At 43.9% G+C, this 26729-nt stretch overlaps 1 pseudogene; it reads right to left on the bottom strand.

Annotated features, from left to right (window-relative positions):
- Positions 1–13037: 13037 nt before the first annotated feature.
- LOC124617363 lies at positions 13038–13155 on the bottom strand (annotated as a pseudogene).
- Between the last annotated feature and the right edge of the window lie 13574 nt (positions 13156–26729).

Raw genomic sequence — 26729 nt, 5'->3', positions numbered from 1 at the left:
GATTTGAGTCGTTAGAATCAACAAATACGAGATTGATGTAAGCTTTGCCATTCTTTTTTTTCACGTTTCGTGAGTCATTAGACATCTTACTGCTTGAAACCATGTCGCTTGAAGTCGTTAAATCATTTTCTTGATTCTCACAGCCTTGATCTGCAATCTTTGACGTTGATGCCGCACCTTCCGGCGAACCACCTATGAACTTTCGTCGGAACACCTTTAAGCCTGCACACAATTCTATCTTTTAAAACCAACAGTTTTCTTTTATAAAATGAAAAACACGGAATAATGTCACCACAGTATATTTTATTTTATAAGTAGAGTAAATAACAACCACGAATCAAATATACCGCGGTGCGATTGCAGTGCGTGGATTGACCTTGTCGAATTGGACTGCACGTTGCAATCGCAAACTGGAGCCGGAGCTGTGCCTCGTGCTGCTAGGCCCGTGTTTATTCATCGCCGGGCAGTGAAGCGTAGACAGGGAAGCGACGAAATCCTTCGAGGGGTCTTGAGGTGTTTGTGGATGAGAGAGAAATGGAGAGACTGTAGTGGAATGTTCGCAATATGTGGAGATGATGAAGGACAGCATTCAGTGTGTGTGTGTGTGTGTGTGTGTGTGTGTGTGTGTGTGTGTGTGTGTTAGAGAGAGAGAGACAGAGACAGAGAGAGGGAGAGCGTCAGCACGGCCGCCACGCCCCTGTGTAGTGACGAGTAACGAGTCGCCACATATCTGATCTTACAAGCTAAATTCTGTTCCCTGCAGCTTTGGTCGTAGTTTCGGCTGTTACACCCTGAAAAAAATAACTTTTACATAACCAACATTGACATGATGTTTATAAGAGTTCTTTTCCTCAGTATCTAACAACACATGATGTACTTTATTCTTTAGATTGACATTATTTTGGAGAACCCCTCGCAGAGGCCTTAAGGAGCTCAGAACTCTGCAGAGCACATTTTGAGTACCGCTTACTTAGACCATTCGCTTGGAAACAGAAAATTTCAGTCTTTAGAGAACAACTCTGGGAGAACGGAACAAATACGCGACTAGAAACCTGGCCATATTAGACAGAATTATAGTCATAAGCACTTGGCAACCAAACATAGTACGAATGCAATGTGTTTCCGGGGTAACTCGTCTGTCTGATAAACAGAATGTCATCAGCACGACCTGGAGCAAGCCGCGAGTGTGTGATTCCATAACTCAATGGCTGGAGGACGCAACATGGAGAGACCAATAGGAGTCCGCCATGGAATGAAGATGGTAGGGATAGAAGGAAGCTTTGTGGCACAGTCCTGTTCAGTGAGAGCCTTGGAGAAGAACATTTGGCCATAGAGATGTATTGTGTTTGAGCCTCGAGGGGGTGAAGATGGCCCAGTGGTAGTGTTGACAGTCATGTCTACGTGTGCAACTGTTGGTCACGCTGGCGTGGCTCCTGGAGGGTGGAAACCCTCTCCTTTACACAAGCCTTGTTCCGCTGTAGGCAATAACATATGATCTCATGTGACATGTGTTTCTAGTGATCCCGGCAAAAAGTTCTGGAACAATTTCGGTACCTGTTCTGGCGATAAATGTGTATTTTCTCCTAGTGGGGTACAAACTGCAAAGGTATAATCACGTTGCTTAAGCTTATTTCCAACGGTTCAACACATGTAATACAGAACACACTTGTGGTATGAATACTGTGGCGATAAAAAAGACAAAACACTCGCGCGCTGAGTACTGCGGCAGAGGGGGTCCAGTGCAACATCCGCTCTGACAAGGGGAGGCCGCCAATTGTTAAATTCAGGTTCGATTCATACTGCGCATAATAAAAGCTCATGGCCAGACGTGTAATGTGGAAAAGCACCAAGATGCACTTCTCAGCCGTCGTCGAGAAAATCGACAGTTAAAAGAAACCGTTGCGGTGAGATACTCTCTACGATTAACAATTATCCACAGCGTCGTGGCGCAGCGGTAAGCGCTCGGGTTTGTAATCCGCAGGTCGCCGGATCGAATCTCGGGCCATGCAACCTTTTTTTTTTAGTATTTGTTTTTTGTAATTCAAATATTATATATATATATATATATATATATATATATATATATATATATATATATAATTCCCGGCAATCATTTGCAACAATTATGCATATAATAAGTTGTTGAAAGTCGTTTGTCGTGGAAAAACCGGCGACTTCGAACATCATTATGTTTTCCGCAAAGAAAGTTGTATTTCATAAATGTTATTAATTGTCTTCATAATGTTTACCGCGTATAGTTAACGGAAGACGTAGAAACGATATTCCGAAACGAATACGTATAGTGTAAGTCAAACGTTCGAATTAGAATAGAGACCCCACGAACACAAATTTTCTGTGGCAGGTATGAAATATACTCGCTCGTTACACTTGAAGGACAGATGTTGAATGGGCCGAAACGAGCCGCCGCATAAGAGCGTAGTAGCCTGCTAACTTCGAAAGAAGGTAGATCCGGTCCCTAGCGCAACTTATAACATCGTCGAAAATCAGGGCGTACGTGAGAGCTTTGGTACACCCTGTTGAACAAACGGAAAAATGGAGGCGGTACAATTGGAGAGCGATCCGGGCCCTTCGCATCAAAGTGATGTGATCGAAGAAGATTCTATACACAGTGAAGTGGCGAAACAACAACTGAAAGATGCGTTGGTGTATTTTGAAAGCCTCCTTCGTAACAGTAATCGCATCGCAGCAGAACCGTCATCATCAACCAACGAAGAAGCCATGGTAATTGGGGTAGAAATGTTCCAGAATACGCTGCAAATTCTCGCCGAAAAAACCCTCGTTCATTATGAGGAACTGATAGACATTAATGAAATCGACGATAATACTGCCTACGAAGACGTTGAAACGAGTCCCATTGCCAACGAATCATCAGACGAATACGATCCGGACGAGAAGGAAAAAAGGGGTACGACTATATTTCTCTGGATCACAAAATTAGAGCTGTAAACCTGGCCAAAGAACATCCAGGCTGGAGTCTCAAAACTCTGCAAAAAAGGGGTGCTCTCGTTTGAGAAATATGGTCTATTTATCCAGGTGGGAAAAGCAAATCAAACATGGCGGTAGCAAATTTGATAAATATTGTACCATCGATTCATGGGTGCATGATCGCTTCGTAGAAGCTCGACAAAACTTCCAGCAAGTTACTACCAGAAACCTGCAGCAGTGGGCCGTGGGTGCTGCAAGTCAGTTCCTAGATTTCAACTTCAAAGCTTCAAAAACATGGGTCGCCGAATTTAAAAAGAAGCATGAGATTCGGCAACGGAAAATCACAAAATTTGTTTCCCGGAAAGAGACGGCTACCGAAGACGAAATTTTGGCGGCAGCGGACACATTTCGGATCCAGACGCGAACGTTGATAACTAACTTCGACAAAGATTTCATAATTAATACTGATCAAACAGGTACGCAAAGAGCTGTTCACAAATGTCATATGACATGATGATAGAATATGATAATCTGATATATGATAGACAACACATATTTCGTATATTTCTTATATAAACGATATTTTTATATTTTGTTTGTCAGGGTGCCAGTACCAGTCCACGTTCAACAGAACTCTCGCCGAAAAAGGGTCAAAGGCTGTCCTGGTAACCCGACACGACATGAACAAGGTGACGCATTCGTATACGGCACAATATTCAATCACGATGTCTGGACGAGTCTTGCCTCTTGTTTTCGTATGCCTCCAAGAGTCCACAGGTACGTTTGGACCCAGAGTACAGAAGACAGTCGACGAGTACGACAAGAAGTATATCAACGTTGTTATTACATCCTCCAAATCCGGTAAACTAACAACGGGTTTGTTCATGGACTACTTGCGTAATGCTTTGCAACCATACGTACAAAAGAAAGAATTTCTCCTTCTGATGGACTCTTGGGGTGGGCAAACGAACCCGGCGTTATACGATGAGACGTTCCAGGACGATAAGAAGTTACCAACGTGCACTATAAAAGTCATTCCTCCAAAGTGCACTCCTCTCGTCCAACCGTGTGACGTTTCTTTTTACCGGCAGGTAAAAAATTTGATCAAGCGCCTTCAAAATTGTGCTTTTTTAATCAAGCGAAACCGTGACATCAACTGCAGAGACGATTGTATAAAAATCCAATCCGTTGTCCACCACCAATTGTCTTCTCCGATTTTTGCCGATATGATACGATACCCGTGGTATGCATCAAACCTGACGAACGATAGAACAATTTTTCATAATGTCAATCAGGTGTGTTTCCCAACAGATAATTTAAAAAACAATTGTTCTTGTAAAAACGCATCGTTTATCAGATGTGCTCGATGCCGTGCTGTTTTCTGCTTTCCATGTTTCTATGATAACTACCACTCTGGTTCGTGCGATACTCCAGCTACTTCTGGTCATTAATTGTTAATTATGTGCGAGTGTATACCGAACTTTTCAATATAGGATATTGTGTTTCATTTCAAGTATTATTTTTCCACGACAAACGACTTTCACCAACTTATTATATACATAATTGTTGCAACTGATTGCCGGGAATACACACACACACACACACACACACACACACATATATATATATATATATATATATATATATATATATATATATATATATATATGTGTGTGTGTGTGTGTGTGTGTGTGTGTGTATACAGGGTGTTACAAAAAGGTACGGCCAAACTTTCAGGAAACATTCCTCACACACAAATAAAAAAAATATGTTATGTGGACATGTGTCCGGAAACGCTTAATTTCCATGTTAGAGCTCATTTCAGTTTCGTCAGTACGTACTGTACTTCCTCGATTCGCCGCCAGTTGGCCCAATTGAAGGAAGGTAATGTTGACTTCGGTGCTTGTGTTGACACGCGACTCATTGCTCTACAGTACTAGCATCAAGCACATCAGTACGTAGCATCAACAGGTTAGTGTTCATCACGAACTTGGTTTTGCAGTCAGTGCAATGTTTACAAATGCGGAGTTGGCAGATGCCCATTTGACGTATGGATTAGCACGGGGCAATAGCCGTGGCGCGGTACGTTTGTATCGAGACAGATTTCCAGAACGAAGATGTCTCGACAGGAAGACGTTCGAGGCAATTGATCGGCGTCTTAGGGAGCACGGAACATTCCAGTCTATGACTCGCGACTGGGGAAGACCTACAACGACGAGGACACCTGCAATGGACGAGGCAATTCTTCGTGCAGTTGACGATAACCCTAATGTCAGCGTCAGAGAAGTTGCTGCTGTACAAGGTAACGTTGACCACGTCACTGTATGGAGAGTGCTACGGGAGAACCAGTTGTTTCCGTACCATGTTCAGCGTGTGCAGGCACTATCAGCAACTGATTGGCCTCCACGGGTACACTTCTGCGAATGGTTCATCCAACAATGTGTCAATCCTCATTTCAGTGCAAATGTTCTCTTTACGGATGAGGCTTCATTCCAACGTGATCAAATTGTAAATTTTCACAATCAACATGTGTGGGCTGACGAGAATCCGCACGCAATTGTGCAATCACATCAACGCAGATTTTCTGTGAACGTTTGGCAGGCATTGTTGGTGATGTCTGCATTGGGTCCCATGTTCTTCCACCTACGCTCAATAGAGCACGTTATCATGATTTCATATGGGATACTCTACCTGTGCTGCTAGAACATGTGCCTTTACAAGTACGACACAACATGTGGTTCATGCACGATGGAGCTCCTGCACATTTCAGTCGAAGTGTTCGTACGCTTCTCAACAAGAGATTCGGTGACCGATGGATTGGTAGAGGCGCACCAATTCCATGGCCTCCACGCTCTCCTGACCTCAACCCTCTTGACTTTCATTTATGGGGGCATTTGAAAGCTCTTGTCTACGCAACCCCGGTACCAAATGTAGAGACTCTTTGTGCTCGTATTGTGGACGGCTGTGATACAATACGCCATTCTCCAGGGCTGCATCAGCGCCTCAGGGATTCCATGCGACGGAGGGTGGATGCATGTATCCTCGCTAACGGAGGACATTTAGAACATTTCTTGTAACAAAGTGTTTGAAGTCACGCTGGTACGTTCTGTTGCTGTGTATTTCCATTCCATGATTAATGTGACTTGAAGAGAAGTAATAAAATGAGCTCTAACAGGGAAAGTAAGCGTTTCCGGACACATGTCCACATAACATATTTTCTTTCTTTGTGTGTGAGGAATGTTTCCTGAAAGTTTGGCCGTACCTTTTTGTAACACCCTGTATACATTTGAGTTACAAAAAACAAATATTTAAAAAAAAGGTTGCATGGCGCGAGATTCGATCCGGCGACCTGCGGATTACAAACCCGAGCGCTTACCGCTGCGCCACGACGCTGTAGATAATTGTTAATCGTAGAGAGTATGTCACCGCAACGGTTTCTTTTAACTGTCGATTTTCTCGACAACGGCTGAGAAGTGCATCTTGGTGCTTTGCCACATTACACCTCTGGCCATGAGCTTTTATTATGCGCAGTATGAATCGAATCTGAATTTCACAATTGGCGGCCTTCCCTTGTGAGTATTCATTCCCTCCTCTGTGTTACCGCACATAGCATTAACTGTTCGCGTTTTACCATTTGTACTGGGAATGCCGGACGTGTGAGCGGTCTATTCGTACTCTGCCACATCATATCAGATCACTGTCCATTCAGTTGATGTCTTCTAAGGATGTCCTTGTCCCTGCACAGAAGGAGGACTCAGGTCGCGAATCAGTTGTACTTGACGTGAAGCTCAGAAATTTACTAGTAACCTCGCTACGGCGCACTATGTTGCTAAATGAGTATCCGAAGTTAACTGGGATGCCAGTGGATTTTCTTTTTTTTTTATATAACACACGGAGTGGCTAAAACCGTAAACTGCTAACGAGATTGAGATTTTTACTCTGCAGCGGAGTGTGCGCTGATATGATATTTCCTGGCAGACTAAAACTTTGTGCTGGACCGAGACTCGAACTCGGGGCCTTTGCCTTTCGCGATCAAGTCCTATACTAACTGAGCTACCCAAGCACGACTCACGACCCGTCCTCACAGCTGTACTTCTGCCAGTGGCTCGTCTCGTAACTGCGAGGACGAGCCGCTGTGCGTCGTGCTTGGGTAGCTCAACGCCAGCACGGCAGCTCAGCGTGTTCGGTCAGAGGGTTTAGCTACCCTCTGTAATAAAAAACTGACTGAGAGGATCAACGAACAACCTGAACGAGTGTCATCGGACGCCCGCCACTAACAAAGTCAACGAACAATATAGGACAAAATGAGATTAAAAAGAAAAAATAAATTGGTAGAGCACTTGCCCGCGAAAGGCCAAGGTCCCGAGTTCCAGACTCGGTCTGGCACACAGTTTTAATCTGCCAGGAAGTTGCTAACGAGATATTTCACAAACAAACGAATACAAAATCACATGTAACGCAGTTCACGTATGTAATATTTATTATCATGATGTATTAATGCACTTACAGTTAAGTTTACACATTCTATACGCTGATCTCCTCTGCGCTGGTCGCAGAGTCGCGATGCCTTAAAGTCATCATACACAGCACGCTACCTAGATACTAACTGTGCGGCCCCTATACTGAACTGTACTGCATGGCCATCCCTACCGAATAAACTGGCCAACACGAATCACTCCGCTCGGGGCAGTGCGTCGTGTGCTTATCGTTCGTCTAATATTGCTAAAAGTCGTTATTAAAATGAAAACTAAAGTGAATAGATGATATCTTACTTCTGACAAGACAGCTATAACGATTATCAATTAAATCTTACAAATCCATTATGAAATATTAGCAAATGAAAATTAAAGATTTGGCACGTTGGCTCAGGGGTAGCCCCTAAATCTCCTACAGTGGAAGTGTCGACGACAAAATTGGCGCAGTTTGTCACCCACTGTGTCATCTCTTGCCTGTACCTTATTCCACTTCTTACGTCTCACATTAACTAATGCAATCTAACCCAAACTATGAAATGAGCCTAGGGGTTGAATATTGCCGCTCCCAGAGCCAGAACTGTCACACCACGAAGAAATAAAAGACGAGTGGCGTCAATTCGGCGAATGTGCTTTTGCGGTGGGAAGTTCCTATGGGACCATACTACTGACGTCATCGGTCCCTAGGCTTGCATACTACTTAAACTAACTTCTACATCTACGTGATTACTCTGCTATTCACAATAAAGTGCCTGGCAGAGGGTTCAATGAACCACCTTCAAGCTGTCTCTCTACCATCCCACTCTTTAACGGCACGCGGGAAAAACGAGCACTTAAATTTTTCTATGCGAGCCCTGATTGCTCTTATTTTATCGTGATGATCATTTCTCCCTATCTAGGTGGGCGCCGACAGAATGTTTTCGCAATCGGAGGAGAAAACTGGTGATTGAAATTTCATGAGAAGATCCCGTCGCAACGAAAAACGCCTTTGTTTTAGTGATTGCCACTCCGATTCACGTATCATGTCTGTGACACTATCTCCCCTATTTCGCGATAATACAAAACGAGCTGCCCTTCTTTGTACTTTTTCGATGTCATCCGTCAGTCCCACCTGATGCGGATCCTACACCGCACAGCAATACTCCAGAATAGGGCGGACAAGCGTGATGTAAGCAGTCTCTTTAGTAGACCTGTTACACCTTCTAAGTGTTCTGCCAATGAATCGCAGTCTTTAGTTTGCTCCACCCACAATATCATGTATGTGATCGTTCCAATTTAGGTTATTTGTAATTGTAATTCCTAAGTATTTAGTTGAATTTACAGCCTTCAGTTTTGTGTGACTTATCGCGTAATCGAAATTTAGCTGATTTCTTTAAGTACTCATGTGAATAACTTCACACTTTTTTCTTTATTCAGGGTCCATTGTCACTTTTCGCACCATACAGATATCTTATCTAAATCATTTTGCAATTCGTTTTCGTCATCTGATGACTCTAAAAGACGGTAAATAACAGCATCATCTGCAAACAATCTAAGACGGCTACTCAGATTGTCTCCTACGTCGTTAATATAGATCAGGAACAATAGACGGCCTGTAACACTTCCTTGGGGAACGCCGGATATTATTTCTGTTTTACTCGATGACTTTCCGTCTATTACTACCAACTGTGACCTTTCTGACAGAAAATCAAGGATCTAGTCGGACAACTGAGGCGATAAACCGTAAACACGCAGTTTGGTTAGAAGATGCTTGTGAAGAACGGTGTCGAAAGCCTTCTGGAAATCTAAAAATATGGAATCAATTTGACATCCGCTGTCGATAACACTTATTACTTCATGAGTATAAAGAGCTAGTTGCGCTTGACAACTTACACTAGCCGGCCGCTGTGGCCGAGCGGTTCTAGGCGCTACATTCCGGAACCGCGCGACCGCTACGGCCTCAGGTTCGAATCCTGCCTCGGGCATGGATGTGTGTGATCTCCTTAGGTTAGTTAGGTTTAATTACAGTCCTGGAAATTGAAATAAGAACACCGTGAATTCATTGTTCCAGGAAGGGGAAACTTTATTGACACATTCCTGGGGTCAGATACATCACATGATCACACTGACAGAACCACAGGCACATAGACACAGGCAACAGAGCATGCACAATGTCGGCACTAGTACAGTGTATATCCACCTTTCGCAGCAATGCAGGCTGCTATTCTCCCATGGAGACGATCGTAGAGATGCTGGATGTAGTCCTGTGGAACGGCTTGCCATGCCATTTCCACCTGGCGCCTCAGTTGGACCAGCGTTCGTGCTGGACGTGCAGACCGCGTGAGACGACGCTTCATCCAGTCCCAAACATCCTCAATGGGGGACAGATCCGGAGATCTTGCTGGCCAGGGTAGTTGACTTACACTTTCTAGAGCACGTTGGGTGGCACGGGATACATGCGGACGTGCATTGTCCTGTTGGAACAGCAAGTTCCCTTGCCGGTCTAGGAATGGTAGAACGATGGGTTCGATGACGGTTTGGATGTACCGTGCACTATTCAGTGTCCCCTCGACGATCACCAGTGTGTACGCCCAGTGTAGGAGATCGCTCCCCACACCATGATGCCGGGTGTTGGCCCTGTGTGCCTCGGTCGTATGCAGTCCTGATTGTGGCGCTCACCTGCACGGCGCCAAACACGCATACGACCATCATTGGCACCAAGGCAGAAGCGACTCTCATCGCTGAAGACGACACGTCTCCATTCGTCCCTCCATTCACGCCTGTCGCGACACCACTGGAGGCGTGCTGCACGATGTTGGGGCGTGAGCGGAAGACGGCCTAACGGTGTGCGGGACCGTAGCCCAGCTTCATGGAGACGGTTGCGAATGGTCCTCGCCGATACCCCAGGAGCAACAGTGTCCCTAATTTGCTGGGAAGTGGCGGTGCGGTCCCCTACGGCACTGCGTAGGATCCTACGGTCTTGGCGTGCATCCGTGCGTCGCTGCGGTCCGGTCCCAGGTCGACGGGCACGTGCACCTTCCGCCGACCACTGGCGACAACATCGATGTACTGTGGAGACCTCACGCCCCACATGTTGAGCAATTCGGCGGTACGTCCACCCGGCCTCCCGCATGCCCACTATACGCCCTCGCTCAAAGTCCGTCAACTGCACATACGGTTCACGTCCACGCTGTCGCGGCATGCTACCAGTGTTAAAGACTGCGATGGAGCTCCGTATGCCACGGCAAACTGGCTGTCACTGACGGCGGCGGTGCACAAATGCTGCGCAGCTAGCGCCATTCGACGGCCAACACCCCGGTTCCTGGTGTGTCCGCTGTGCCGTGCGTGTGATCATTGCTTGTACAGCCCTCTCGCAGTGTCCGGAGCAAGTATGGTGGGTCTGACACACCGGTGTCAATGTGTTCTTTTTTCCATTTCCAGGAGTGTAGTTCTAAGTTCTAGGGGACTGATGACCTTAGAAGTTAAGTCCCATAGTGCTCAGAGCCAGCCAACTTACACTAAGGACAACACACACACCCATGACCGATGAAGGACTCGAACCTCCGAGGGGGGGGGGGGGGGAAGCAGCGCGAACCGTAGGAAGGCGACTGAGACTGCGCGGCTGCCCCGCGCAGCGGCGAATGTGCTGATCACGCTGTAGGTGCACTTCTTCCTGTCCAACGTTACCGAAAGTCAGCAGTCAACAGTTTTGGCGCACAGCATGGAATCATGTTGGGGTTCCATTGTGCGGGAATCATAGGCTGCTGCGCTCATTTAGAGATACTACGTCTGGCTGTTCACTAAATGTGAGGCCGGCCGGTGCGGCCGAGCTGTTCTAGGCGCTTCAGTCTGGATCCGCGCGACCACTACGGTCGCAGGTTCGAATCCTGCCTCGGGAATGAGTGTGTGTGATGTCATTAGATTAATTAGGTTTGAGTAGTTCTAAGTTCTAGGGGACTGATGACCTCAGATGTTAAGTCCAATAGTGCTCAGAACCATTTGAACCCACTAAGTGTGATATGTGGTGCAGACGTCTGGCAGCGGTCCAGATCCTATAAGATATTCACATTAACCATTCCAACCCAAACATTCACAGAAAATCTTATTTTGTGACGTCTATTAGAAACGTGTTATGGTTTCTCACTATTCCGGAAATCACTGTTCCAACAGTTAAAGTAATATAAACACCTGGCATTGTCGGCTTCAGAGCGATGACTTAAGTCACTGTAAAGAAAGCTTCTCTTTTGGAGTTTTTTTTTTTTTTTGCCTTGCACGTGTATATATACTGGATTACCAGTATCGACAGGACTAAACCGCAGATCTTAAGATGGCAGCTCAGCCCTGTCGAAACTAGTAATCTTGTGTACACACACATGATCACGGCAATAAGAAACAGAGTTTTATTTACAGTTAAAGTAATGGCTACACATCAAGTAGAATAAAGCGTGATGTTGGAAGGCAGCATTGGTGTTCTGATGCCACCACACAAATTCCATACGGGTTGTGAAATCGGGTGGTCCTTGTGTCCGCATCTTATGAAGTCTGTACGAATACAGGCTGTGCTCCTGCAGTATCCTCGAAATGTTTGCGTGAGCTGAGACAGCAGCACGCGCTGCAGCACATTTACTGCCCTACACAGAGCACGGTGCTGTCTCATCATGCCTCACGCAGCTGACATGTTGCCTCTGGCAGGCGGCAGGAAAGGTACTAGATTGTGGTTGTCTCCTGTTGGCAAACCGAGGCTCGCACACACGTACAATTTCCCTTCAATTGTCCTCCGCCTCACCATAACACACATTTAAGTCAACAAGTTCAAACAATTCAAAATCCATGATGGATCATAAAACCTCGTATGTAACCAGTAACATGTGGTAAAGCGCACTGAACGCTGAAAACGAGAATAACAACGAACTACAAGTGACGTACGACGCATTTCGTGCTATAACTAGTGCGTCTCACTCATACGCATAACGTGGATACAGCTGGTTAAGTAGGATAATAATCTACAATGAATCTCTCACCCTTAATAAATAATGCATTTCTTTGTTTTAACTTACGTGGTTACCTTTTAGAAACTTTTCCTTCATGTGATGACATCTCAACAGAAAAAATTAAACCACTTTTCGTCTATCTGTAGTAGTTTGGCATCCAGCAATAATTAAAACGACTAATTGAGGAATTTCAGATCAGATGTATAAATACAAAAAAATATACCACCCCCACATCCACAAACTGCCACGTCGGGGTATCACTTTTGTGAATGACGATATGTGACTGCATTAACCAGTCATCAGTTTCCTTAGAAATTATTTCCAGCCAGATACGTCGCAGTCTTAATAGTCCCTGATTCTGACAACATTGTAATAGTGGTCGACTGAAAAAGTTAAAAAGAACTGTTTCCAAACACAAGAAATTCATCTGTGTCCCAAATACACTAACACTCCGTCGACAGGCCACAAGTGGACCATGGGGACCATCCGACCGCCGTGTCATCCTCATGTGAGGATGCGGATAGGAGGGGGGGTGTGGTCAGCACACCGCTCTCCCGGTCGTTATGATGATTTTCTTTGACCGGAGCCGCTACTATTCGGTCGAGTAGCTCCTCAGTTGGCATCACTAGGCTGAGCGCACCCCGTAAAAGGGCAACAGCTCATGGCGGCCCGGGTGGTCACCCATCCAAGTGCCGGCCACGCCCGACAGCGCTTAACTTCGGTGATCTGACGGGAGCCGGCGTATCCACTGCGGCAAGGCCTTTGCCTGTGTCCCTAATAGATGATACTAATTTACAATTTAAGGGGTGCTGTCGTTTAGGATGCGATTGCTACTTTTGTAGTGAATACTGAAATGCCGGCGGAACGAATGAAAGCAGGAATAGCTGTGCTGTCACACGTTTCAACAACGTTGCTCATAAAACATGCCGTGTTACATCTCAGCGTTCTTCGAAAAAAAGTGAATCTGCTAAGAAAGAAAAAGCGTTGGGATAACGGTACCAGCTTGACTGCAGACACAATACCGCGCGACGTCCAGGACTGATGGTCTGGGATGCCATTTCTTTTTGTAGCAGAACCCCTTTGGCTGTCATCCGCGACGCCCTTAAGCGCACCGGTACGTCGACGATTTTCTGCGCCCCATTTTGTTACCCTCGCGGCAAGCCATCCTTGGGTTGCATTTCAGCAAGATAGTACTCGCCCGCACATGGCGAGAGTCTCCCTGCTTGTCTTCGTGCTTGCCAAACCCTATCTTGGCCGGCGAGGTCATCGAGTCTCTCCCCAATTGAGAACGCTTCGAACCTCCAACCAGCTAGGGATTTTGACGATCCAACACGCTAATTGGACAGAATTTGGCAGTTTATCACTCTGTCAAACAATTTCAAGCCGAGTAACTGCTTGCACGAGGGCCAGAAGTTGACCAACGCGTTACTGACTTGTTCAATTTGTGAAGCCCTTTCTCTTGAATAAATCATCCAATTTTTCTGAAACTTTAATCATTTGTTTATACATCACATGTACCGATTTCCGTCCCATTCGGATAATTCCTTCGTGGTGTGTCGCTTTTTCTGTGTATCTTTAGAGTGTATATACCACGCGGATACTACAAAGAAAACATTCCGGGATAGAACAAAGACTGTGAAGAACGTTTTGAAACCTACAAAAAGAATGGCGATGTGGACATAGTAATTTCTTTATAGTGTATTTTATCATTGATCATACAACCATTGTAAACCGTGTGTACAGCACCATGCGTTAAATACACGAATTGTATAATTTACGAGAATTGAGAACGGATTATGTCTCTCGCTTGATTACGTAGAATTTATCACTTACCACTTACATCAGGGATGGCAACTAGCAACAAATGGCATGCAAAATTCAATAGATAACTCGCTACGATCACATTTTAAAGCTCGTACTGGCTCCGACTGTCACAGCAGAGCCCTCAGAATGCTACTGAACGCTTATTGGTTGTTGGCAAATGCGTGACGTAAGTGCGAAGAATGAGCATGAGTTCGACGATCATCATTCGTGACTCCAACTATAGCATGGTGCCATTAGGGGACAGAGGATCTCAATTGGAAATATTTGAGATGGATCTTCTAGTTCAAGCAGCCTGATAACCGAATGAAACCTCCAAAAAACCGTATTCGCACAGACGTCATATTTGTTATGAAAGGTAAGCATACAGAACATCGTATCCACAGAGAAAAAGGACCCGGTCTTGTACAGAAAAAAGTCAGATTCAGTGCAGCAGTGGGAATTGGCAGGGTGCCAGGCACCACTCGCTGGGAGTGGCGGGGGGGGGGGGGGGGGGGGGGGGGGGGGTGGACAGCCGGTGTAAGTGTGGCGGCGACCACCGTATGGGATGAGAACACAGCAGCATTACATTGTATTCTCGCGAAGTATACCCGGTACACATCAGAATCAAAACAAGGGAACGGAAAGTTTTCTGAAGTAAATACGAACACGGGGCTAGAAGAGGTGTTCTGGAAGGGGAGCCTATACGTCATACAAAGCCAATAACAGGCTAGAAAGGCAATATATCGATAGACTCCTCTCCCCTTCCACCCAGCCTAATTTACTAAGGACGAGTGCAGATTAGAGCCAATGAGAAGAAAACCCACCTTCATGTCAGAGACAGCCGGAGATGAAGGAGAAAGGCTGAACAAAACCAGGGAGTACGGCGCTTTTGGCGAGAGTCTGAGAGAAATAGAAAATTAGAGGTAGAACTGCTGGAAGCTCTAAAAGAGTCTAGTACTGAGGAACTCCTTTTGTTGCAGATTGGGTACAGTAACAGTGATATTCAGTATAGACAGAGCGTTGCCGTCAAATCACAGTCTCCGTATAAGGATTTGGTTTCTTCGTAGATACAAAGCCCAAATAGTAAGCGTAGCAAAAGAGAAGCCTTTTAGGAAATAAACTAGGAATTGTTATGCACTTCTTGTTGAGATCATTTCAAGCTACCTACAAGTCCTTATCATATTTTTCAAGGAGGAATAGCTAAGTCATGGCTCCCTCTCATACAGGCCAACCGGCTAATTCACTCCTAGAGAGCCCCTGTTGCTCAATCACCGACAACAGTCGCATTTGGGAAGCGACAGCAGCTGCGAGAGACAGTGCTTGACTAACTACTGTGCGTTTAAAATTAGTTGCGACTTTTGACGCTTAGCTCACCGGAGAGGAGATTACGCCGTTGCCCAGGTAACACCAATGGTGAGCCGGCCTTCCCTACCACGCAGGCAGCAGTTCGGTTGTTTAAGCGGCCCTATTTCCACGGCGTGGATAAGTAGTATCACGTGGTGTTGTCCATTATAGGCACTTACGTTCATCAGCTCTCGCTGTAAAGTGATTTTTTCTGGCGCTGAACTGTTTTACAGTCGTCAGGTATTGTGAACGAGTGTTTCGTGTTTGCTTTGCATTAATAACAGTATAGGACGTATGAACGCGACATTCGCAATTAAAGAGGTCTTCCAAGAACACGTACACCCGTTGTAATTATAATGTTCTGTTGCAAAATATTCCTCCGAATTCGACAATAGTAGTGGACAACGCGAAATACTACTCGGTTGTGATGGATAAAGCTCCAACGATGCAGCGGAGAAATATGGCTATTTCTCTGTGGGTACAAAAAAATGTTCGACTGGATAAAATTGAATCTAGCTTGTGTAAGGCGAAGTTAATGGAACTTGTAGTACTGTACAAGCTAAAAACTCCACGCTACCAGGTCACCGAAATGGCTAACGGTAAAGAGCATAGTTTAATCAGGCTTCCTCCGTATCATGCTCTTTTAAATCCGAATGAGAATATATGGGCTTAGGCGGAAAGTAATGTGACAAAAAATATCAAGAAATTTACACTCACTAATTTTGAAATGGTGACAAAAAAGTCATTGCAAATGTTATATCACGGGACTGGTCTCAAGTTGTCAGCCATACCAAGAATGTAGTTGAGGAGACATAGATTCATAAGGAACTGTGTCGCGTGAGAATACGTTACATCTCTTGTTGCTGCGTTAACATCGCTTCTTTTGCCTAAACACAGCAGAGTTTACAGGTATATTTCTCACTAACATTCTAATGTTGTTTAAATTGTGGCAGAATCCTAAAACAACGTATTATTAAACTAGTGACTGAGAGCGGGACATAGCAATAGTTATGAGCAAATTTATTTTCAGAATAAATGTGTAGATTCTTCACTTACATACTTGTGTAAGGTGGCTATAATTTCGCACCTTACAAGCACTCATATACATACTTAGCCGAGATTTACAACCAGAATTAGGTATCATTCGATAGTTTATAGAGCATATATATGAATATTTAAAGAAGACCGAATTGCCACGTACACCTTGTAAATAGTTGTTAGCGCTTATTGCATGTGGAAAGAAAGATTGTCGGTATGCCTCTGTGTGGGCTCTAATCTCTCTGATTTTATGCTCATGGTCTCTTCGCGAGATATACGTAGAAGGGAGCGATATACTGCTTGACTCCTCGGTGAAGGTATGTTCTCGAAACTTCAACAAAAATCCATACCGAGCTACTGAGCGTCTCTCCTGTAGAGTCTTCCACTGGAGTTTACCTGTCATATCCGTAACGCTTTCGCGATTACTAAATGATCCTGCAACGAAGCGCGCTGCTCTCCGTTGGATCTTCTCTATCTCTTCTATCAACCGCATCTGATACGGATCCCACACCGGTGAGCAGTATTCAAGCAGTGGGCGAACTAGTGTACTGTAACCTACTTCCTTTGTTTTCGGACTGCATTTCCTTAGGATGTTTCCAATGAATCTCAGTCTGGCATCTGCTTTACCGACGATAATTTTATATGGTCATTCCATTTTAAATCACTCCTAATGCCTACTCCCAGATAATTTATGGAGTTAAATGCTTCGAGTTGCTGACCTGCTATATTGTAGCTAAATGATAAAAGGATATTTATTTCTATGTATTCGCAGCACATTACACTTGTCTACATTGAGATTCAATTGCCAGTCCCTGCACCATGCGTCAATTCATTGCAGATCCTCCTGCATTTCAGTACAATTTTCCATTGTTACAATCTCTCGATATACCACAGCATCATCCGCAAAAAGCCTCAGTGAACTTCCGATGTCATCCACAAGGTCATTTATGTATATTGTGAATAGCAACGGTCCTACGACACTCCCCTGCGGCACACCTGAAATCACTCTTACTTCGGAAGACTTCTCTCCATTGAGAATGACATGCTGCATTCTGTTATCTACGAACTCTTCAATCCAATCACACAATTGGTCTGATAGTCCATATGCTCTCACTTTGTTCATTAAACGACTGTGGGGAACTGTATCGAACGCCTTGCGGAAGTCAAGAAACACGGCATCTACCTGGGAGGCCCTCTGAGTCTCGTGGACGAATAGCGCGATCTGGGTTTCACACGATTGTCTTTTTCGAAACCTATGGTTATTCCTGCTGAGTAGATTTCTAGTCTCCAGAAAAGTCATCATACTCGAACATAATACGTGTTCCAAAGTTCTACAACTGATCGACGTTAGAGATAAAGGTCTATAGTTCTGCACATCTGTTCGACGTCCCTTCTTGAAAACAGGGATGACCTGTGCCCTTTTCCAATCCTTTGGAACGTTTCGCTCTTCTAGAGACCTACGGTACACCGCTGCAAGAAGGGGAGCAAGTTCCTTCGCGTACTCTGTGTAAAATCGAACTGGTATCCCATCGGGTCCAGCGGTCTTTTTTAAGCGATCTTAATTGTTTTTCTATCCCTCTGTCATCTATTTCGATATCTACCATTTTGTCGCACAGATGACACCGTTAGCGGTGGAGGGTCACTGACCACCTACCTGGTTCCACTTCTACACCACTTCTCCAAGCGAGAAGTGTGCTCTTTTAGGAGGGGATTGATACTTTATCCAGGGGACGTATCAAGCTACGGAACGCACCCTCATACTGATCAGGATTTCGCTGGTCAGCACGTGTTCAGAGCGGCTTGCGCAAGTCCTGTGAACTGTCCCACAGCCCTCTGACCTTGTGTGCCTCGTGGCGCCAGCCAGCGAACACAAACAGACGCCGGCCCGTTTCCCAACGGCGGCAGCTGAGCTGAGGTAGCCGACGCGACCTTCGCCGGTCGCTACCGTAACGACGGACAGATACGGCGCCCGCCGGCCCTTCCCAGGCGGCGCTGGGACCGGTGTTTCGTCACGGCTCCCATTGTCTGCTAATGAGAAGCAGACGCCCGCCGCGACGAGGTCAGGGGTCGCCAGCGGCTACCGAGCGGCTGCCTCTTCTCAGCTGGCGATATTCATTCCCTGTCCGGGCCACATACCGGGCCTAGGTGGGCGCTTCCGAAGATAGAAATAAAGTCTGACGCAATCTACAAAATCTAAATGGCCTGAATCTTCATGACAGCTTAAACGACTGGGATTGATTCTCAGACCTCTGCGGTTCTGACACTGTCCAGTACCGGTGGTAACAGTATTATTATTTGTAGTTGAAGAATCTCTACATTGAAAGTTATCGGCCAATGGTGTTAAAAAGGGTCCTGTAGCCACCTTTCATTCGTCCGGTAGCCCATTTTCACTAGCATTTCTCTTTCTTTCCATTGTTTATCTCTTCTCATGACTCTCATAGTGGTGTGATTGAATGAATGTGGTTGTCTGTCACGTTGTTAGACGGTGGCGTAGTCTGCTGCAGAAAGTCTGCGATAGTCGTACAGATTCAGCAGCAGTTGTACAGAATAGCCAACTCTCGTAGTGGGCAAGTAGGCAAAGAGGTTTGCGCTACTTGTGAGAAATCCACCTGCGTTAGGTTGGTGGCGGAAATGGCATCTTGGGGTTTTCCGGGCCACGAGGTGCGTGGAAGAGGCTGGAGAAGAAAAAGGGGGCAGTCTGCCGCCGGTACGGGAAGCGTCCACAGGTGTGCTCCAGTCGAAGAAGGGTGAGTTAGACTGACCGCGTGGCGCCTTGTTACTTGGCGAGAGGAGAGCTGTTAGCTTTTGGCCTCGCTTTTCAACTCTGAAAAATTGCTTTGCCTTGTCGCAGCAAGGAATGCAAAACTTTGGCAGATTTTTCTTTTAGTAAATTTCTGTAGCAGACTTGGATCCGCCGGAAGAGCGCCACACAAAGGTGTCGATAAGAAGTGAGCATTCGCTTCTGTATGAATGTCTGTTTGCCTTCAGCTGTACCTGTATAAGCTTTCATTTTTCTAACTATTAATAGCTTTGCCTTCTCGTAAATTTTCCTTGCTTTGTGTATCTTTCGTCCGTGGGGAACCAACCACGTGGTTGAACATTAGAGTCTGTTGGGCTACTGTCATCACTAACTGTCCGATCTCATGTTTGTTTTAAAGAATGTTAACTGTTCATAATTGTGTGATGTGATATTATTGCAACTTGGCCACGATACCTAGAAACTGCGTCTCCACAAACGAAGTGGGCACGCGGGTGTACTGCGAAACGTGTACCGCTTTACGAGTTATTGCGATCAGGTATCAGGCAACAGCAGGTGTATGAATGATTCACACCAATGATTTTAGGTGTAGATTATAACGTTGAGTGTATCGATGCTTTTCTTCAATGTTTTAGGAATTAATGTTATCAGGAATTGTGTACCTGCCTCACATCCATATCTTAGGAATAAATGATTTTATCCACAATTTTCTCTTGTGTTCCGAGGTTACGTTTTTGTACCTAAGCCACTCACCTCATAGCTTTCCCGTTAGCACATCCAACGCGTTTCCTCACGCACAGGTCCAGTGATTAGTTCCCCCTTTTATTTTAAAACAAATGCTTTAGATTAAGTCTTATTTTCAGGTGTGTTGCTGGAAGCTGATCTTATGCACAGTGTCCATGCATTTTCTATTTTATTTTAAATGTTTGATTCTCGTGAAGAGTGCATGGGCAGTATTATTAATTACATCGCATCTCCTACGAGCGACACCACAACGTATGCAATTTTATGAGTTTTTGGTCTGTGATCAAATTAATTTATTTTCCGACACGGCCAAACCTTTGATTAGTTGTGTGGTTAGAGTTGGTGGCGACCCTAATCTTATCACGTTAATTTCACAATTAATAAGTATTTCTGTTCCCAATAATAACGTAATAACCCGTAGAAACAGGTTAGTTACAGTGTAAACAGAACTACGTAAAAATGTCATCAGTACAGTGCTTTGCTACACATGTTCCTATTGGAAGTGGTATGCTCTGTCCTTCCACCGAATTTTCAACGGACATAACAAGGTAATTATATCGGAGCCTACAATTTCATGTGAACGTGTCACTTATCACAGTAAAAAATCATTACCGGAGCTGAAGGAAGCAATAAGTCGGAGATGAAATCCTATGATCGACTGAGTACAGAGTAGTATTCTAATGATGTGCGAGTAAGTACGTTAAGTCTAGTTTACTAGTGCTATCTGTCAGAACCAGTGTATGTGCTTGCAGGATCAGTGACCTACAAAATAATTGTATTGTCTGTGTACGAGTCGTTACAAATTATGTCTGTCAGATAAACTTTTGATGATCCACGCCAGTAAATATTACGCAGAGTTTTGAAACTTGCAGGCGGATTAAAACTTTGTGCCGGGCAGAGACTTGAACGCGAACTTTTGCCTTTCGTTGGCAACGCTTTTACCGAGTGAGTTATCCAGGACATGACTCACGACACCTCCCTACAGCTTCACCGCCACCGGTACTTCTCTCCCGTCTTCAGAACTGGACTCAACATCCACTGTGTGCCTTGTGGGACTAGCACTCTTGCAGGTAAGTATACCGCAGAAAATACCTCCTAGGTAAGCATGAAAATTTGGAGGACTCGAATTGGGGAGGAAGGTACTAGCGGAACTAAACTTCTGCGAGCGGGTCGGACAGTAGTGCTATCACAGCAGAAGCATCGGTCACGGAAGGTGCGGGGTTCGTCTCTTTGTCTGGCACGCAGTTTCAGTCTGTCAGTAAGTTTAAAAACAGCGCACACTCAATTTTAGAGAGGAATAATAATTTAGGAACTTGCATATCGTGGCATCCTATCGTCTCGAGAATTACTTTCAGAAATCTGAGTCACTTTTATGTATTTTTATTCATACTAATGTATGTTTCGGACTTTCGCCCATCCTCAGTTGATGTACAGCTTATTTAAATCTTCTGTTAGCATATCGTTAAAAATATCAAATGCAGTTTGGATGCTGAAATTGCCCTGAGCAAAATAACGATTTTGTTTACCTACTACAATTCGTGAGTGCATGCCTGCAATATGTTACTCGTTAGATGGACGTACTTTCTATTCCGCTTGTTGTTACTCTTATATTGTTATCATAGAGGCAGTAGATCAAAAAAATTGTTATTTTGTATAGGGCAGCCGCAGCGCAGGAATTGTAGTCGATATTTTGAACCATATCCTAACTGAATATACAAATGTGTATTACGTCATTGAAGATGCCTGAAAACCCAAAACGCTTATAGGTGTCAATAAAGAAATATATAAAAAATGGCTGGTCACTCTCTGCCTTAAAGTAACATAATCCACACCCACGAAGATCAACAACCAGTGAAACAGATAAGCCCGCATCTCGTGGAAGTGCGGTAGCGTTCTCGCTTCCCACGCCCGGGTTCCCGGGTTCGATTCCCGGCGGGGTCAGGGATTTTCTCTGCCTCGTGATGGCTGGGTGTTGTGTGATGTCCTTAGGTTAGTTGGGTTTAAGTAGTTCTAAGTTCTAGGGGACTGATGACCATAGCTGTTAAGTCCCGTAGTGCTCAGAGCCATTTTTGAAACAGATAAATTAGTATTCTCATGGCTTTCGACTCACGAGAACGACTGATCAGCGCCTCTGAAGCTTACTGACCAGTATCCTTCGGCACGTGGCCGCTAATTCGTTGTGGTAACGGTGTGCTAACTGGCACAGGCCACTTTTGGTAATCTGTTACAGCTAAGAAAATATGGATTAGTGGCTCTTTATCGCTGCTTTAATGCTTCTCTTCTGTCAGAGCTGACTCGCTCATCCTTATGCACTATATAACCATCGTAAAGACTGAAACTTGAGTGTCACAATTTGGCGACTCCCACTTGTCATGCTTTACACGTCTGTTACTCGCGAGCAATCTTTGCTCTAATATCTATGCCGACTGTTCGATCATCCGTGTAGTCACTCCTGCTGTGCTAGTATGTTTCCAGTAAGATCTTGGAGGCAAATGTGGACTCGCCCAATGAAAACCGTAGGCGGTTGCAGAGCAAGACTTTCAAGTTCTTCGCTCTAGCGCATTCTAAGATAACCAGTCGTGAAACTCTGTAGGGAAAAAAGGAAACCTTTCGATAGCTGAAGCGATGCTAGCGCTCCAAGCGGCTAGCCTGTAGTAACACAAGAGTGGCATTACACAAACGGAGAACTTTTTGTTTTTAATGCTGTTACTTCCATATTTCCTAGTCGCTAAACGTAGTGCTCAGTTTTCCAATACGAATAGGAAAATGTAATGAAAGTAATATCCCATGGCCTGTTAATTTCCATCTACAAAAATAAAATATCAGTGCAGTGTAATAAGTACGATTCACAGTAGCAGAGTCGTAACCGTATAGTCGAAAACAGTTTAAGATGAGACACGAATTGTACAGGATGTGTTCAAGTTAAAAAATAACTGATTGTGATTATAATCACGTACGTCGCACATACTTTCCAATAATTTTCCCCGACTGTAGTTCATTTTATGAGTTTTTGTTGCGGATTTCGGTCTCATTCTAATACTTTCAAAACTATAAACGATTTTTACATTCTTGGGGATTAAGTGCTATGTTCCTTATAAACGTCCTTCTCGCCTTGCGTGTACCTATTACGTTTACTTTTCCTGCTCCCCAGGTGTCAAAATGAACCTATCTCTCTGCGACTCTATTTCCAGATGTAACGTGTAGTCCACATGTGAGGCGTTTTTCTTATTTATGTGCATATCTTAAGCAACAGCTAGAACACGTTCCATTACATTTAGCACAAAACCCAATTCCTGTTCACTTGCAACTACCATAGCTGCACCGTCTGTTAATTGTAATATGCGAACTTTGTGTCGTTGATAATAACAGTAGTTGCCTTCCCTCATTCCCTTTTGAAAAATGTAGTGACAATAAATATATTTTTCTGTAACACCTTTCGTACATTGGTTTTGGCTTCATCTGTGATTACATGCTATCAAAATTCTCTTTGAAGAAAGGCAATGAGTTGCTTATCCATCTCTGTCTGTTGTAGATACCATACTGCCCAAAAACGGAAACATTTTATTTCATCCTACATTTTAAACACCATTTCCTTGCTTTTCCTATGAAGCCTGACACTGTGGCAAAACTGTTTCAGGAATGTCCTCCTACAACTCTCACTACTACAACTGAAATTTGTTACATATTCTGCAGTATTATTGTCACCTTCCTAACTGAGAATCCATTAAGAGCTCTCACTGAGAGAGGCAACGCTTTTGGAGAAATCACTATGATCTCAAATAAAACCTGATCATCATTTTGTCCTTCAAATTGTCTAGGCATTTACCTATAGAAATTAGACGCGCAACAGATGAGTAAATGTTGTAAGAAATATGTGCACCAAATGTAGATTACAAAAAGTGTAAAGTGACACCCTATAGGAATTATAAATTCAAGGATTGCTGCAAACATAAACCGATTGCTACGAAGTCCTCGTTTCTGTCTAATAGCGGCAAAAAAAATTATCCAAGCCGTCTTGGTTTACTTTCCCCATTAACAGATATTTCTCAGATTCTAGTAGGAGCTAACTTACCATCAATTGCAATGAAGAAACATTCATTTGCAATCCTTTCTTGCAGTTGATTCGCCCAGTAAAATATTTACCACTGCTGTCAATAAATTTCCTCTATTCAGTCCAAGGTTTCATCCTCAATAAAAGTGTCAAACGTTCAGAAGTACTTGTGAAATCATTTTTTACAGTTACAACTCACCTGAAGTTACAACAGCAAAAAATGTCAAATAAAAAGTTCATTTTTTTGCAAAAATCTGCAGTACCATAACTAGTCGGAGGCATAAGACTGCTAGATACAATCGCCCCAATAGCAGCTGCTGCTTAGTGACTGACCGCACTCTCAGCTGTGCTAACTTTCATTTTTGAGAATTTTGGCAACTCAACAACTTTCTTAGTCAACTTAGGTGCTACTCCGGAACTGCGTTTACTATCACTCTCATGGAGAGACACTGTCTTTCCAGGAAGGTGTGCCAATGCCGCCACTTTCCATTTAAAGCAAAATATTGCACTTGAACGTATTATTTGCCACTCCGCAAGAGACAAGAAGTGTCATAAAAGAAACAAATCTTTTCTTTTTCATAAGTCATAAAAGGTCTCTCTCCATACACTCCCAAACATATCTTCCACTGAAAAAATCTGACCCTTGATCATTCCCATAGCTTTTAACCTCTCTTAACTTATGAACTACTGAAAAAAATTTTGCTCAGTACATCAGCAGGCACACATTCATTACTAGAATATGATAATGGCTGCCTAAATTTTGAAAACGAACCATTTATCATTGTTACTAGAACAGTGTTGGCAATTTTTGTGGTTAGTGTCACCAGAATCTTCAAACTTAGTGACAACATCTGACAGAACATCATATGATGAATTTTCAATTAGAGTTATTTCGTTCATACACAGATTTGCAAGTTTTTAACTTTGAGGTTAAAGCGCCTAAATACGACCAAGGTGTTTCACCTTGTTTTTCATGAAAGGAAATTTTTTGTCAATAATGCTATATTTCAGTTTTATATCTTTCGAATACTTCTGTCAAGTTCTAACTGATGTAAGATGAAAGTATTCTGATAAATTATTATATACAAGTGTACTAGAACATAACATATTCACAGCAAACACCTTTATTTTATCACCACATCGAAGTCCACGTTTCCCCTTCAACAAGATTTAAAGATCTCTTTGTAAAATGCCAACACCTAATAGTCAGAATATCTCCCTGTCATTTTCTGCATTCATCTTTGTTCTAGAACTTCCTTGTTATACGTGTACCTATTAAACTCTTTCTACCTTTGACGCAAACGAACAATTTCGGCAGATTTATATTTCCGTTGCTTCTTCAGGTGATCCCTCGCATGAACCGAGTGGCACACCTGAATAAACTAGTACAGCCTTTGTACTGGGGTCTGTATTCAGGGCAATCACCGATGCACTCAATTTACCTTCGTCAGTCGCATCCACAGAGCACGATGCTTTTTGCTTTTTCAGTACTGGCACAGTGCATCATTCGGCAATTTACGTCCGAGTGAAATAACTGGGGGCTGGTTTGGAATATCGAAAAATGTTGGCACTACATTCCACACTACTTTCTTCTTGTCTGCATACATGAGTTGGCATGCCTCAAAATGGAGAGCACAAATGGTAACATTCTTGTGCAGATACTGCGTATCCTTCTTCATAAGGTCGGCTCTTCTCATACTTACAAGCCACTTCTTGTTCCTGGGGAGCGGAAACGAAAAATTACTCCATGAAAAAAAACCGCAACGCATGCATTTTGGACTACAAAACATTTTACACCGTCCACAAAATATTATAATTATCTCTTCGTTTATACCCACATAATGTAGCCTAATGCAGTCCAGAACGTTTACCTATTTTCATGAACTTCTTAAGACATGCCAATTTTAACACTTTCTGGCTGTTTATAAACAACCATGCTAATTAATTGCAACTACATATTTCTTTACGCAGTCCAGTAGGCAACCGCAAAACTTTATAGGTGTGTATATTTTTATGTAACTATTGAAAAAACATGTCAATTGCTTATCTGCAACCGGGAAACGTCCAGGAATTTTTATACAATAGTAATATCATGAAACGGTGGTTAAAATTTTGCGATTCTCATTAAGAGACGAAGTTCTGAAGACATGACGAACCAATGGAAATATTAAACAATTTCACGCGTGCCCTATAGTATAACTAGCCGACGATTTTACACTACTGGCCATTAAAATTGCTACACCAAGAAGAAATGCAGATGATAAACGGGTATTCATTGGACAAATATATTATACTAGAACTGACATGCGATTACATTTTCACGCAATTTGGGTGCATAGATCCTGAGAAATCAGTACCCAGAACAACCACCTGTGGCAGTAATAACGACATTGATACGCCTGGGCATTGAGTCAAACAGAGCTTGGATGGTGTATACAGGTACAGCTGCCCATGCAGCTTCAACACGATACCACAGTTCATCAAGAGTAGTGACTGGCGTGTTGTGACAAACCAGTTGCTCTGCCACCATTGACCAGACGTTTTCAATTGGTGAGAGATCTAGAGAATGTGCTGGCCAGGGCAGCAGTCGAACATTTTCTGTA

This window comes from Schistocerca americana, chromosome 5, assembly GCF_021461395.2.
Source record: "Schistocerca americana isolate TAMUIC-IGC-003095 chromosome 5, iqSchAmer2.1, whole genome shotgun sequence".
Lineage (NCBI taxonomy): Eukaryota > Metazoa > Arthropoda > Insecta > Orthoptera > Acrididae > Schistocerca > Schistocerca americana.
Note: the sequence above shows the minus strand (reverse complement) of the source record. Positions and strands in the feature narration are given on the sequence as shown.